This window comes from Ursus arctos, chromosome X (assembly GCF_023065955.2).
Source record: "Ursus arctos isolate Adak ecotype North America chromosome X, UrsArc2.0, whole genome shotgun sequence".
In the NCBI taxonomy this organism is placed as follows: Eukaryota; Metazoa; Chordata; class Mammalia; order Carnivora; family Ursidae; genus Ursus; species Ursus arctos.
The window spans coordinates 109,934,512-109,950,750 of record NC_079873.1 but is presented as its reverse complement, the minus strand read 5'-3'; positions in this window follow the sequence as shown (position 1 = coordinate 109,950,750).

Genomic DNA, 16,239 nt, shown 5'->3' with positions numbered 1-16,239 from the left:
CACCGCCTGATCATGAGTAGAGCGATCATATGTCCGGTTTGCACGGGGCAGCCCGGGTTGATACTTGCTTTCCCAGGTTAGTTATTAATAGCACCACTTTTCATTCACAAAAATGTCCCTACAAGGCACCTTCATCATAAGGAACCAAGCAAGAAGCCAATGATTAGAATTCGATGATCAGATCAGCATTGACAGAAAAGCTGATTGACAGGAAAACATCTGGCTCGGGCTTCTTGAATCTTCCCTGCCTAAGGGACAGGATCGGTGCTAGAACCAGAGATGAGACTGAGCCCCTGGAACAGGCCAAGGGTATGGAAAAGGCTAGGGACAGAAGACTTCAGAGAGATGTTCTATTTCTCTTCTCCTTGAACAATTTCTTCATCATCCTCCCTTACCCGGGGAGAAAGCAGGGATTAGAAAGAGCCCGCTCTGCTGCCATTTGATTATTTCAAGCAGGCATTTTTGTCTGTCTCCCTAGAAAGAACAAAGTCAAATCCTTTTGATATTGAATTGCCTCGATGCTTTAAAGCTCCAGAGCTGTGATTATGGTCTGAAAATAGCTCTTGACATAAAACAAAGATTAAAGATTCAGGTGAGTTTAAAGATGGGCTCTCCTTAGTTCTGAGGAGGCTAAAACCAGGGTTAGTCCAAACAACAATTTATTACAAGGATAAGATAAGGAGCTGTATGTGAGCATTTCTTCTTTATAATAGCTTTCCCTTTAGAATGACCTCTTTCAATCTTTACATTCATGATTTTGTATGGATATGGATATATGTAGTTAAATTTATATATAAACACGCGCACACGTGTATGTGTATATACATATATATGAGAAAGAGGAGTGTCTGTAGGAATTGACATGGAAGAATGCCAATATCCATGCTGAATTGCAGAAAATAAGTGAAAAAAAAATAAAAATATGGAACATCTGTATATGTTCAATAAAGAATCTGAAAGAATATTTCTGGGCAGCAGGAAAGAGGGGGTTGGTGCAAGGTGGGTCAATTTTCCATTTTACTGTATCATCAATGTGCTTCTCTATCACTTTACATTTTTTTAAAACTAGAACCATGTGTTCCTTTTGTACTTAAAAAATTAATGCCAGAGCTATCATTTTGATTTTTAGCATAATTAGGTTTTAAAAGCATGAAAATATCCATTTTAAGACTATGCATTAATAGACAAGATGGTAAGACCAGGAGGCCAAAGTTTCTTTTTTTACTTGAGTCTAGTTAACACACAATGCTACATTGGTTTCAGGTGCACAACACGGAGATGCAAAAAGTGTGTACCTGATGCTGTGCCCCCCACAAGTGTAGTTGCCATCTGTCACCACACAGCACTATTACAATACCACTGACTACACTCCCTATGCTCTGCCTTCCATCCCAATGACTTCCTCATTCCAGAACTAGAAGCCTGTATCTCCCACTCCCTTTCACCCACCTCAGAAGGCCAAGGTTTTGATTTTTTAATATTTATTTATTCGAGAGAGAGAGAATGCACCTGGAAGCAGGGGGAGGAGCAGAGGGGGAGGGAGAGACACAAGCAGACTCTGCGCTGAGGGCGGAGCCCCACATGGGGCTTGATCCTGGGACCCTGAGGGCATGACCTGAGCTGAAACCAAGAGTCTGACGCTTAACCAACTGAGCCACCCAGGTGCCCAAGAAGGTCAAGGTTTTAATTTGACATTATATGTTAACTGGAGACCAAATAACTAAGAGGGAATAAACAGCCTCTTGAAAGCATAACAGCCCCATCTTCCTACCTTGTAGTCAGAAAACCCACACCTTTCTTAAGACATACAGAATTGTGGCAAATGGAATGCTAAAACATTACAATATAATATAAATACCCTTTGGTGTATAAACCCTGTATAATCCTCTCCCCTTGAGTGTGGTCAGGACCTGCAAATAGGATGGGATTTCATTCATATGAGTCTGCTGTGTACATGGAAAATGTGAAGGAATTTTGCAGATGTTGTTAAGGTCCCTATTAAGTTGCCTTTACGTTAATGAAAACGGAGGTTTTTCCTAGGTGGGCCCGACCTCATCAGTTGAGCTCTTTAAAACTGGAACTAGACTCTTGGTTTCAGCTCTGGTCATGGTCTCAGGGTCATGGGATCCCCACGTCTGGCTCCACACTCAGCATGCAAGTCTGTTTGTCCCTCTCCCTCCGCTCCTCCCCCAGCACGTCCATGCACGCACTCTCTCTCAAATAAATAAATAGAACCTTTTAAATAAATAAGTAAAACTGGTACTAGAGTTCAGAGACCAGAGTGGCAGCAGCAGATACTTTCTCAGTGAAGAAGCAGACCACCATGTTATATAGAGGGTCACATGGGAAGGAGTGGTGGGCAGACTAAAAGGCAGGCCGACTGGGGCTGAGGGCCTCAGTTCTACAGCTCAAGAAACTGAATTCTGCCAATAACCAACAAGCTCGGAAGAGGATCTCAGGCCTCGATGAGGCTGAAGCCCCGGCTGACACCCTGATTGCCCCCCGGTGGGACTGCACAGAGGACTCAGCTAAGCCATGTCTGGACTTCTGACCCACGTGAATTGTGAGTTGCTAATTTTGGTAGCTTGCTACATAGCAATAGGAAACCAAAATAGGGATTAAGCCCAGTTCCCCGCCTGGCATTCAAAACTAGCCTCCACTTCTTACTTTTGCAAAATTTCTTCTAGCACTCTTGGCTCGAGCCCAAAACAACTTTCTCTGCAAGGACTTAGAAGCATGTAGTCACCCCTATGCTTGCTTACATCAGTACCCCAGCAAGAGATAGCCCAGAGGAACGGTTAAATATATGGACAGTAGACCAGCGTTGTCCACCAGAAAGTTCTGCAACGATGGGATTGTTCTATCTGTGCTATCCACTGCACTAACCCCAGCTATGTTTGGCTATTGAACACTTGAAATGTGGTTAGTGCAACTGAAAAAGCGAAATTTAATTTATTTGACTTTAATGCATTTAATTTGCAATAGCCATTAGTGGCTATCAGATTGGCCAGTGCATTTCTATTTATTTTTAAAGATTTTATTTATTTATTTAAGAGACTGAGAGAGAGCACAAGTGGGAGGGGGGGCGGGCAGAAGTAGATGCTGGATCCCTGCTGAGGAGGGAGCCCGAACCATCCCAGGACTCCAAGACCATGACCTGAGCTGTTTAACTGACTGAGTCACCCAGGCGCCCCCAGTGCATTTCTAGAATTAGACGCCTCTCAGCTGTACGACCTTGCACAAGCTCCTCCACCTGTCTGTGTCTCTGTTTTCCCATAATTTGATCTACCTCAAAGGCTGGGTATGAGCTTTCAATGAGTTATTACTTGTGAAGTACTCAGAAGAGTGCCTGGTATATAGCAGGCATTATTTATGCTTGTCAAAGGGATAAGTAGATTCTGCTACCTTCCTTTCCCATCTCAATTCTACCCACTTATTTTTTAAACCCTGAAGATTTCCCCCTCATACACAAAACCTTTGGGACAACTGCAAACCACACAACACTTATTGGCTGTCAAATTAATTTGGCGCCTGCTCGCATACTGCCTTGAATTATTCTTGAAATATTTGTGGCTGTATTTTCTTTCTCCAAGACTGAATGGTCCCCAATGGACACTGCTATATCACATGTGCCTTTCTGTATCCCTTATAGTGCCGAATACGCATCATTTTATCTAAAAGACCCTTATAAATAAATAAATAAATAAATAAATAAATAAATAAATAAACAAACACTCCATAAGTGTTTGTTGACATTTGTATAAGGCCTTGACTTCCAGATGGAGAAGGCAGAGACAATGACCAGAGATACTGGTAACTCATTTCTTAGGTAACTAATGTGTCACTAGGCTCAAGTCACACAGCATCTTAAAAAACATACTGCCCAAACGGAAAACCCATACTGCCAAGAGTCTAGCTGTCAAGACCTGGGAGAGAAGAGGAAGTCAGAATCCTGGGCTGGGAAGTTCGTAAAGGAGGGGACGGCAGTGGCCCTGAGAGATGCCTCCCCAGACCATGCCCAGCCCGTAAAACATCCAGAGAGTGTGCTGGCCTCATGTGCAATGGGCACTGGAGCTTTCCAGAGGATAGAGATCCCGCCTCCTTTCCCAGAGATGGGGCAGTCAGTCCTAAGGGGCTTGACCCTTTCCATCCAGGGATGCTGACTGCTGTAAGCTCAGGAAGCAGTCACAAGACTCATTAGAAACTAGTGGTGGTGAAATGTAGACCCGAATCCCAAAGTCCAACCCACGGCCTGCTTCATTCCTGCCTTATGCACAGTCTGACAGTCTCTGGTCTGCTGACCCTGCCCAGACTTTGCTTTGGAATCATGCCTTAGTTGGCCAAATCATTTGAAACTGCTTCACTTCCTGCCTAAGAACAAGCTTTTCATTTGATTGCAGTCAGGACCCATGCTCCTACCAGCTCTGTATAGAACCGCACCTCTGGCTTAAGCTCCATCCACACTGCGACTCATCTTGTCTCCAGGCAACCATCTCTCCTTTGAATCCGCATGGACCTATGACTTCAGGGGCTTCCTAAGAAATTACTTACTGGGGAGTTAGGAAGTACTGGGGGCAGGAGAGTAATAAAAAGACTACACCATCCCTTTCTCAAATCACACCAAGTCACTAGCTCAATTCCGTGCTACTGCACATATGACAAAGTGACAAAAAAGTCCCTCAAGGAGCTCGCGTAAGGTCACACTCTACTCTTTGTAATCAACCAACTCTGCTTTTGAATGACTATAAATATTTCTCCTAATTTTAGGAAAGGCCAATCGACTTTTACTGCCAGGCATTTCCACTTAAACTTGAGTGCATTTCTGCGTATAATCTTTAACCATCTAGCTGGTTAAAGAAGAAAAAAGGAGGAACATGTTAAACCCTCCATAGTAAAACAGTAGTAAACCAGTAAAAAAAAAAAATTAAGAAAAGCGGCAGACTCAGCAACTCTAATATTGCTCATCATTAAGAGCTTCTCTGACTTTATTACCCATTACTAATGGAGCCTTTTATTTTATTTTTTGTAGCCTTTTACTTTCGCTGCCTTTTTTCATTAGTAAATCTGCATACGGAGTCCTGTCATTGGAGAGCATGGCAACAATATTGGAATCATGAAGCTCATGAGTAAATACCACTCACTTTTAGTCGTTTCATACCAGAACATTAAAGACAAGACTCTCATTGTTATTTTACATCATGATTCAGAATAAAATACAACTGACCCCTGAAGAACACAGGGGCTGGGGTGTCAACACCCCCAAAGGCAGTCAAAACTTCACGTACAACTTCTGTCTCCCCTAAAACGTAACTACTAATAGCCTGCTGTCGACCAGAAGCCTTACTGATAACATAAACAATGAACACATATCTTGTATGTTCTACGTATTATATTCTGTATTCTTGCGAGAAGGTAAGCGAGACAAAAGAAAATGTTATTAAGAAAATCATATGGCAGAGAAAATGCATTTACGGTACTTTACCGTATTGATTGAAGAAAACGATACAAGGGGACACACAGTTCAAATCTGTGTTGTTCAAGGGTCAACTGTATCCGATCATAAAAAAATAAAAGTTAGTTTGACTCTAAGCTGTAAAGACGCTTCCATTTCATACTATTTTTTTAAAGACTCTGGAATTGCAGAAATATTTCCGTGCTCTTCCTGGGAATGAGTCCTATTGATCAGTAATTCTGACAAAGTTGTATTGTAATCTGACTACCAAAACGTCACCAATTCATATGAACTGCAAGGAAGTGCAGTATGAACTAGTGAGGAAAGGTAAAGCCAAATGTCCAATATTTCCAGGCATTTGCCTTTTCTGGTAAAAAGAATACGCTGCCTTTCAGGTGTTGTGAGCAATATACAAGATCATGCGTATTAAGTGTCTTTTACTTAGAATAGAGTGGGCATTGAAGAGAAATAGCAGCTGTATTATTGGGGAACCCTAGTGCCCCATCTTTTAGCCCACCAGGAATCACCTTTCTTGAATATCTAAATAAAATAACGTGAGATGTCATCCTAGGTAACCACTGTGTATCAACCCCAGAGGATTCCTGGGGACCATCTATCTCTTCTGCTTGTTCCTTGTGACATTTGGCTCCAAACCGCTGCCTCCTTCTTTGGACCACTGCTCATTTGGGTCCATCTAGTTACCATTAAGCCAAACCACTCCAGTTTTCAAAAACCTCTGGTTGAGGGGCGCCTGGCTGGCTCAGTCGGAAGAGCAGATGTGACTCTTGATCTTGGGCTCTTGATTTCAAGCCCCACAGTGGGTGTAGAGATTACTTAAATAAATGAATAAATTTAAAAAAAAACCCTCCATCTGAATACAGAAGCAGAGCCCCTTCCTCCTCTCCCCAGGGTAATGCTAACACAAATCTATACCCAAGTTGTGGTAGTTAACACATTGTGCTGGGAATGAGAATTTCTTAAGAACATTATAATGCAGAGAAGGAAAATTTAGCCCACCATCAGACATTGTTGCTCTCCAAATCCATAGGACACACCCCGATATGGAGGGTGTCTTACAGGTCAGCTGCCAGAGTGTCTTCTCCCATCATCTCTCTCTCCCCAGTTCTCAGGTTTTGTTCCAGAAGAAGTGGAAATCCCCAGACATCCATGAGGGTTTAGAATGCCGTCCCTCCATCCTCCACCAAAAGTAAATGTTTGCATTATTAGAATAGGTTAGCATTCCACTCCAAATTATTTACACTTCGATTACTTCCAATATCAGAGGACAAAGAATAAGTACTTAGCTTACTTCTGCATGTCAATAGTGCTTCCAATTAATCCCTTCCAGAACAGAGAGAAAGACCACCTACTCCAAATCCAAAGGGACATTCCCGCTTTACTCATCCAGCCCCCGCGAAGTGATTCCTGCAATTTTTGAAAAGCAGCTTTATCCGTGCTGCCAGTCTTCAGGAAATCAGAAATACTGAGGTTCAGTCTTGGACCACCTCACTACAATATGAATAACATTAATAATGTCTTGCCCGACTCTTTTTTTTAAGATTTTGTTTTTAAGTAATCTCTACACCCAACGTGGGGCTCAAACTATCAACACCGAGATCGAGAGTTGCATGATCTACAGACTGAGCCAGCCAGGCATCCCACTGTCAGCCTGTTTTAGGAAATGGATTTTTAAAAATAATTGAAAGTTAGTACATTAACTGTTTTTATGCAAATAGGAAGCTGCCAACTTTCAATTAGAAAGCAGTTGGTTTCTAAAGTAAGCCAACAATTACCCTGCAGGTTTGTTTAGGGATTTTTTTTTTTTAGGTAGTACAAAGATAAACTTCAGCCTACCCTGCATTCAAAGGATCAAAAAAAAATCCAATTAATGAGCTTTTGCCAAGCGATAAAGACAGGCTTCATTTCTTACTGATGCTAGCTTTACAATCCAGAGCGATTATATTTAAATATGGTCACAGGATTCTCTAACGGACAAAGATCTCGGTTGTAAGCTTATCCTGTTGTTCTGTAGAAGAAAAATTTGGTCCTGAGAGTGAATTGCTCAGGTTTACACAGCTATTGTGTGGCGCTGTACCAGGGGGTCGAGATATTCACTCTTAAATGGCAAGACTGTTAGGATGATATTGCTTTAGCTAAATATATCTGTTTGGATTAGTGTCACCTGACTCTAGCAGTTTAATTCTCACATTAAAACAAAGCCCACAGGTAAACAACTGAGGGCTGTTATGATGGTTCTACTTGGCCCTTAGGGACCTAAGTACCTTCTGGGGAGCTGTTCATCCACCCTAGAGAACCGTAGTCTTTATGGTCCAAGATGACTGTAGGAACAGACTCAAAGCACAGAGGCTGCTTTTAGGCGAACAGGCTTGAACGATGGAATGTAGAAAGGGCTCCTGAGCCCCTACCTGAATACGAACAGGCCAGTCAGGAGACCCACCTCACAATATCCATAGGCCCTCACTGACCAATGGGCTACTTACAACCAGGCACAGTGACCAAAAGAGAGAGAGTCCCATATGTCGCCATACCTCCTCATCTCCCCCCTTTAGAAACAGCCTCCACTCACTGCCTCCTAGCAGACAGCCTCTCCTCTGCTGTCCTGCCTGCTGCTCCCCGGTGGTGTGTCCACTAAACTTCCCTCTCCTTTGCTCTGCCTCAGGTGAATCCTCTCACCGCCCATACCACCGGCCTCCATTTGGGGGCCCCCGTCTAATCGGACACCACACTTAAGACACCATGCAAAGTAGGGCAGAATAAGGGGATCCACTGCCCCTTTTCAGGAGACTTCCTGGAACCCCCAAATGACACTTCCACTCTCATGAGCCAGAAGTCCGTCACCTAGTCATGCTTAGCTGCAAAGACGTCTGGCTTCTTTGACTAAGCAAGCAATGGAGAACAGACACTGAAAGGCTGCTAGCACTGTCTGAGGCAGTAGCTTTTGCTTGTCTTAAGGTCTGTCTTAAGACTTGTGGGGACCACTTTATATTTAAAAAGAATGACAGTCACCTCTATTACCAGGGACTCCAGGAAATGACATGCCCGTCTGGGGTCTGGTTGCTTGGCATGTTACACCACATCCAGCAGAAATCTAGCCGCATTTACCATGGGGAAGCAGACAGGTCCGGGTATTTTTAGCTAACCCATGGCGCAGACTTGCCAGAAGCCTCTTTGTGTGAAGGATGGAGGAGATTCCTGGCAGAGAATTCACCTTAAAGAAAGTCACTTGTTTGTTGTTTTCATTTCATTCATTTAATCAACAAGCATTACTGAGTCTACGCTATATTCCAGGCACTGAACATACACTTAGGCGTGCAACAGGAACGGCGAACGGTTCCTGCCTACGGACTCAATCAATGGGGGAGGGAGCCATTTTTAAAAAGTAAACACTGAGAGGCGCCTGGCTGGCTACTCAGTAGAACAGGTGACGCTTGATCTCAGGGTGCTGAGTTCCAGCCCTACTTTGAGCCTAGAGCTTACTTTAAAAAAAAGTAAACAACGAACAAAATAACTAGATACATTATTACAAGTAGTGTAAGATGCCAAGGAGAAAAAGAAATCTGAGCACCTCCTCAGAACATTGAAGACGAAGTGAGAAGTGAAGGTGTTTATAACAAGGACGTGGCTTGTTCCTACTGATGAAAAAAACAGAAACAACTTAGAGGTCTATCAATCGGGGGATCGATAAATCTAATTTGATACACTTATATGATGACTATTAATTAGCAGTTAAGCTGAATCAAAGGATTCCTATGTGTCAACACGGAAAGTTTTTTAAAAAATGTTAAATTAGAAAAATGAAGAATAACATGTATGGTGTTTTCTCACAAAACAAGCCTATATATTGTTCATGGATAAATAAATATATATGTAAAGATATATAAAAGGGCAAAAGGGACCGGAAGTATACACATCAATGTGGTACCTTTGGGGAGAGGTGAAAGGGATGAGACTTCACCTGAATCTTCACACAGTTATTTTTATATTAATAATACTGTTCGGATTTGCTTTAGGTCTTTTTTACATCATCCATTTGGGTGGTGGGAACAAAGGTGTTTGCTATGCTATTCTCTGTATCGCTCTTGTCTCTCTGTCTCTCTGTCTCTGTCTGTCTCTCTCTCACAAACCAGGTGAAGTTACCTTGGAAGCATTGGTCTCCCTACGATAAAGATTATCCCCTCATAATGCTTCTAAATCCAGTTACTTTTGCTATATCAGACATTTTCTGAGTTTAAAAGGATGACCAAGCATCATTGACCTTGAGGAAGCACCGGACATAGTATTTCTTCTTGGTTTGAAGTTGTAGAAAGAATTTCAATTTTGACAAACTATGAGCCAAATCATGCTACTCACTTAAATAAAAGATAGCAATGAGCATTTTTTTCTTCCAATTAATTAATAAAGAATTAGAGTACATGGTAGTGTCCCATAAACAGTGCACTAGATTATAGACATTTGGTATTGTGAGATCAAATTACTATAGAAAGCATGGGGGTGCCTTCAAACGTGCCTATGATAACCCTCGCTATAATTTATTGATTGTTGTTGGAGATTTGGGGGTGATAGCTGTTTGCTCCTTTATATTTTTAAGATTTATTTATTTGAGAGAGAGAGAGCGGCAGGGAGGGGCAGAGGGAGAGGAAGAGAATCCCAAGCAGACTTCCCACTGAGCACGGAGCCAACACAGGGCTTCATCCCCCAACCCTGAGATCTTGACCTGAGCCGAGACTGAGTCGGACGCTTAACGCACTGAGCCACCCAAGTACCCCCACAACATTTTATTTTTAAGTAAACTCTACACCCAACATGGGGCTAGAACTTACAACCCTGAGATCAAGAATCACATGCTCTCCACCGACTGAGCTAGCCATGCACCCCACTGTTCACTCCTTCAAATCCACTGTGGGTTCACACCTACGGAGAAATAAACGAAAGTATCATATATGTGGAGATCAAAATATCAGCTTCATACTATTAATCTTGAATTCAGTAAGTTGGTTAGGTCTATGGCCACAGTTGAACTTCCCAGGAAAGATTTCTGAATTAAATTTAGCCACCCAGTTTCAGGCAGTGCTAGCCATATTCTGCGGCTAAGTAGCCCTGAAGGAGAAAGAACACAAAAGGCACTGAGCTAAGCTTATTCCGATTCTTTACTCAAAGCACTAGCAAGGTCAACCCTCTTTTGGGGGCTGAGGGAGAGAGAGAGCGAGCATGAGTGCCCACAAGTCCTCTCTCCTTATTATTGGCCAAAAGGATGGTATTCCTTACTCTATGGACCAAGCTAAGGACACCAGAAGGAGAACATGGTTCCTCCTTCACCTCCTAAATGCCAGGCACGGTATAAAGAATTGTGTATCTGTTTTCTGTTTCTCACGACACTCACAAAATCAGCAGAATTGCCCAGACTTTACAAAAGAGGCAAGTGGGACTCAGAGGATTTAAGTAACTTGCCCATACTCATACTTTCGGTCAGGTGGCTGAGCTGGGATTCACACCTGGTTTTGTAGGACTCCAAAGCCCATCCAGGTTCTACTATCCACACTTCATCCCCATGAAATCATCTGATTTCCCTTGAAAATATTTATAGTAAAATAGATGAAGCACGAAACCTCACTAGTCCTTTCAACTTTCTTGGGTAATTGGTGTTTGTCAATCATAAGCATCTGAGGCAGGATTAGATGATTCCAAATGAAATGTCCCTTCACAAAAACTTATTGTTTAATTTTAAGTGAATTCACCTTTGGAACTCCGAGAGGTTAAGTCCCGGTCTGCCTTGGGTGTGTACCCACGGTACCTATTAGCAATTAAAATGAGTTACAAATGTGTCAAGAAGAGATCCTGCTGCGGAAATCCAGGTCAGGTTACTTGAAATGGATATATATCTTCCTCTTCTAAATGTTAATTAGATGTTCTATTTTATCTTCAAAGTTTCGAGCAGAAATTTTCTTGAGGTTGACACTTACAGGTCAAGAGAGTTTCAAGCCTTCACTAGCGTCCTCAGCCTCCAGACACACGAAGCCTTTTCCGAAGGGTTTACGTAACTGCTCAAAATTTTGAAATGAAGAAGAAAGCAAAAGACAAAAGAAAAACTATTATGGACTCTGGTCTCCCTGAAATATCTTCATAAGGGTTCGGCAGACCCAGTAAGCTGCTTCAGATTTCATTCAACTTGAGATTTTAGCATCTATATGCTAATAACAAAGGAAATCTTTTCAAACTCGACACCAAGGTCTGTGCTCTTTTTTTTCAAGTCAGTATTTATCAAGCCTTTTATTTCATTTTATATAGTTTATCACCCAAAGCACAAATGAATAGCAATAAACTTGTAGTCAAAAGAGTTTGAAATAAAATGTTATCACTCCTTGTGGCTGACCAACAAGCCACTTTTTACGGGCATACTGTAACATGGTTCATAAGCAAAGTGTGCTTGCTGCATTAAATTGTAATGCTGATTGTCATTGAAAAAAACACAATTTTAAAACTACAGTATCAGGGGCGACTGGGTGGCTCAGCTGGTTAAGCGTCTGCCTTCGGCTCTGGTCATGATCCCGGGGTCCTGGGATCCAGTCCCACATCCCAGTCCTGGGATCCAGTCCCAGCTTCTCCCTCTGCCCCTTATCCCACTCATGCTCTCGCTCGCTCTCTCGCTCACTTGCTGGCTCGTGACTAGAATTGGCCCTGCAATTTGCATTAGAGTCCCTTGAGAATCCTATAAAAATACCATTCCCTGACTCCACCTTCAGAGAAGTACATTCAGTGAGTCTGGGGCGGGGCCCAGAAATCTGCTTGTTTACCAAAAGCCCAGGGGAGGTGGACGTGGGTGGTACGCACAACCCACAGGGGAAGGTACGATACAGCTCCCATCCAAATCCCTGCCCAGCACTACCATCCTACTAGTCTAGGGACAACTCAAGTAGAAAGAGCAATCACGATGGCATCTTTCTGGAAGAAACTTCTCTGCGGTGTTGGCCCGTTCCAAGTGACCATTTTCCTAGGAGACAGACTGCTGCCTGCGGTGTTTATAGTTTCTTTGACAAAACATCTAATTGTGGATGAAGGAATTTCCAGATCAACTTTAAGAGGAAAAAGGAGAGAGGGGAGGAAGGAAGGAAGGCAGACATACATATAAAAGACAAATTCTTAGGCTATCAAGTGCTTTGAGTCAACATCTAGACCCAAAATAATCACTGACATTTTACAAGTAGAAAATTCTTAAAGATGACTAATTACTCTGGTATTTCAATGAAAGATAACAATTGAACATGCATGAAAGCAGCTTTGTAAATCTGCAAAGTTTAATTGTAGATCACTTGCCCTACTCCCTTGTATTTTGAGATCTTTCTGCATAGAATATTTGTTATATTCTATGCACATATATTCTATATGTGACATATCACAGGAGTTTTAAAAAATTATTTAAGTTGTTATTGAATATTAACACTGAAAATGGATCGAGAATTTGGATTATTAAAGTCCCCATGAGTATTATGGCTCATTAGTGTTCCGGGACTTTATTTTACATAAACCACTTATTTAAAAATCACTGGAGAAGCACAATTCGGTGAAGCCAAGTGGCCTGCAATCAGTATCATTACTATAGCACAAGATCGAACTTGGTTAATGGCCATAGCAGGGGCAATAAATGAATTTTGTTGTTGCCTAACACACTCCAATGTTATCAATGTAAATCATAGCAGATCTGTTCAGACTCTTGAGTAAATCATGTATTTGAATTCCAAGCAACTGGAACTTTACAGCAGGGACTCAGGCTTACCTAAAATTGTTATGTGCTGTTTATTTGTATTCAAGAGATAGAAGTTAGGGGCGCCAGGGTGGCTCAGTCAGTTAAGCATCTGCCTTCAGGTCAGGTCATGATCCCAGGGTCCTGGGATGGACCCCACGTTGGGCGCTCTGCTCAGTGGGGAGCCTGCTTCCCACTTACAAAAACAGTAAGCAGAGGGGCTCCTGGCTGGCTCAGTCAGAAGAGCATTCAACTCTTGACCCCAGGGTCGTGAGTTCGAGCCCCACTTGGGGTGTAGAGATTACTTAAATAAATAAATATTTTTTTAAAAAGTGTGAGCAGGGGCGCCTGGGTGGCATAGCGGTTAAGTGTCTGCCTTCGGCTCAGGGCGTGATCCCGGCGTTATGGGATCGAGCCCCACATCAGGCTCCTCCGCTATGAGCCTGCTTCTTCCTCTCCCACTCCCCCTGCTTGTGTTCCCTCTCTCGCTGGCTGTCTCTATCTTTGTTGAATAAATAAATAAAATCTTTAAAAATAAAATAAAATAAATAAAAAAGTGTGAGCAGAACATGGATTAATTCATTTGACAATTGTCCATCCTTGCTGCAAACAATAACCAGCACTCATCGTTTTGTAATACTGTACACATCTTCTTAAAATATGAGTATTTCTATGGGAAAAATGCATTAAAGTAAAACAATTCAATATAATTAAATGATGGCAAGTAAGTTATCTAGTTCAAATAGTGCCATTTCCTGACCTGTGCCAACTAGATCTTTATACAAAGAGCTAAGGGATCAGCACCCTGAGCTCATTATTCCGAAGCACTGATGTGTAGCAAGAAATGAGCTTGCTTTGCCTTCTTTCAAAATATTAATAAAGTGACACGGACTCTACCACCGTACTTCAGTTGCTGTTGCGATGCCCAGGCTGGGGGATGGACCCCTGGATGATTATGGCTCTAGGTTTGTCCTCGTTTCCTGGGGTTGCTCCAAAGAACTTACAAGAAACTTCATATGGTTGCTCCACTCCAGACAGACTTTGGGCTATTTTTTCTGAGAGAGCCTCAGGGATATCTAATGTCATGGAATCTGAAACTCTGTTTTTTTTTCTTTTTAATTTGCCTAGGAACCACAGTATGGCCACAAAAAGAGGCAAAAGTTGTTGGACATACGTCCCAGGGCCATCGCATTTGACTTCGAGGTGACCCCGCCTGCAATCATCGGGTGAATAAGGGTGTGCACCAGGTGTCACTGTAATGTCATGTAGGAAGGCTCCTGGGAGAAGAAAAGTGGAAGGGAAGAAAAAAAGAACTGAAACCACATCTGAGTAATAACTCATCAAGATTCAAGGCAAAAAAAACCATCCATTCTCCTCTCATTGATTTGCAGTGCTGGCTGAAGCCGCGCTCAGCTAGTACTTGGAATGATTTTATTTACTTTCTAGACCTCACTCACCTCCCCTCTGACCACACAATTTCTAAACCTTGCTGCATTTTGTGCAAATCACCACCTCAGGATAGATCTGGAGCGTGCCATCCTTGCTATTTTGAATATGGGTCCACTTCACGAATGATGACTTTTTTAAAAATCAGAAATACTTAATGCAAATCCTTAGTAGCTGCTCTTCTGGCTGAAACTCTCTAGAACTGGGCATCTTGTGTGCAGACATTTTTGAATGTTCCAACAGAGTCAGCATTAAACTCTCTACCACAGCACATACTTTACCATATATTTATACTAGTCAAACATAAATACATAAATAAAATCAACAGAACTTAGTACAGAGCCTCAACTGCATTATATCGTTCCAATAATGTGCGATGTCAAACCCAATAAATTTGGTTTCCTCCTGAACGCATTAGGTAGTAACTCCAGACCAAAATATAACTTCCAGCAGCAGTGAGATTAATAGGATGAAATGTGTCAGGATAAATGAAACACCTGCTAATGCTGTCTTAAGCCTTATCTGTAAAATCTGTGGCTTTTGCCATGTATATTCATCCCCAAGTCCAGTGAGCTTAAATATGGCTCTTACTGATGAATCACTCTACTCAGTCAATAAGGACGGAGCTCTAGAACCCTCGGGGAGCAGGTGCCATCGCTAAGTGACACTCGATACAATTGGTTGGGCATCATAAGTTTTTCTATAACTTTTTTCCTCTATTTCTCTTCTTCCCTCCCCCCCTTTATTTACTGCCCCCTTTCTCTGTTCTGTCCCATTTTTCCTTCCTCTCCTTCCTGATTCCGTATGGCAGTGTTTTTCAACCTCTGAGATCCAACCTATTAGTCACTCACGAAGTCAATTTAGCAGGCTGTGGCCGGCGATTTTTAAAATAAACAGCAATGGAATATTTCAGGATGCATGGCTATGACAAGGGGAATATGGTTCCAGAAGCTCTTGCTTTAACCCATAAGCAGATCACAAAGCAGAGAGGAACCTGGGATCTTGCTCTCGCTCTGTTGCTGGGTCATAGAGCATATCATGTTCCTTCAATTTGTTTGTGTTTGTTAAATAAGTGTAAGCTATTTATACACACATACACATTACATATACATCAAACATATATATATATATATATATACACACATGTAATATAATGTGTGTGTGTGTGTGTGTGTGTGTGTGTGTGTATGGCATACTGGTGCTACTGGAGAATAGTGGAGGCCAGGGATGCTTTTAAACCTTCCCCATGACATGTGACAGCCCCCTCAAAACAGATAATTATCTGGTCCAAAATGCCAATAGTGTTGAGGTGGAGAAACCGTGATATATACACATATCCAACTCTCTGGAACAATCTAAGGAAATGATGAAATGTTTCCATCGGAATGTTCGACATCATAAAGCTCCCCAGAATCGTAAACAACTTTCTAATCCTGAGTCTGTTATCCAATCTAAATTAAAATGTTGCTTTTTCACTAAAATCACTGGTTTTGTATGATTTAGTTATTTTAAGAAGTGAGTTTAGGAATCCCTCATGTCAAGATTTCCCCTCACACATATGTACTGCTTCGCAATTTTCCAG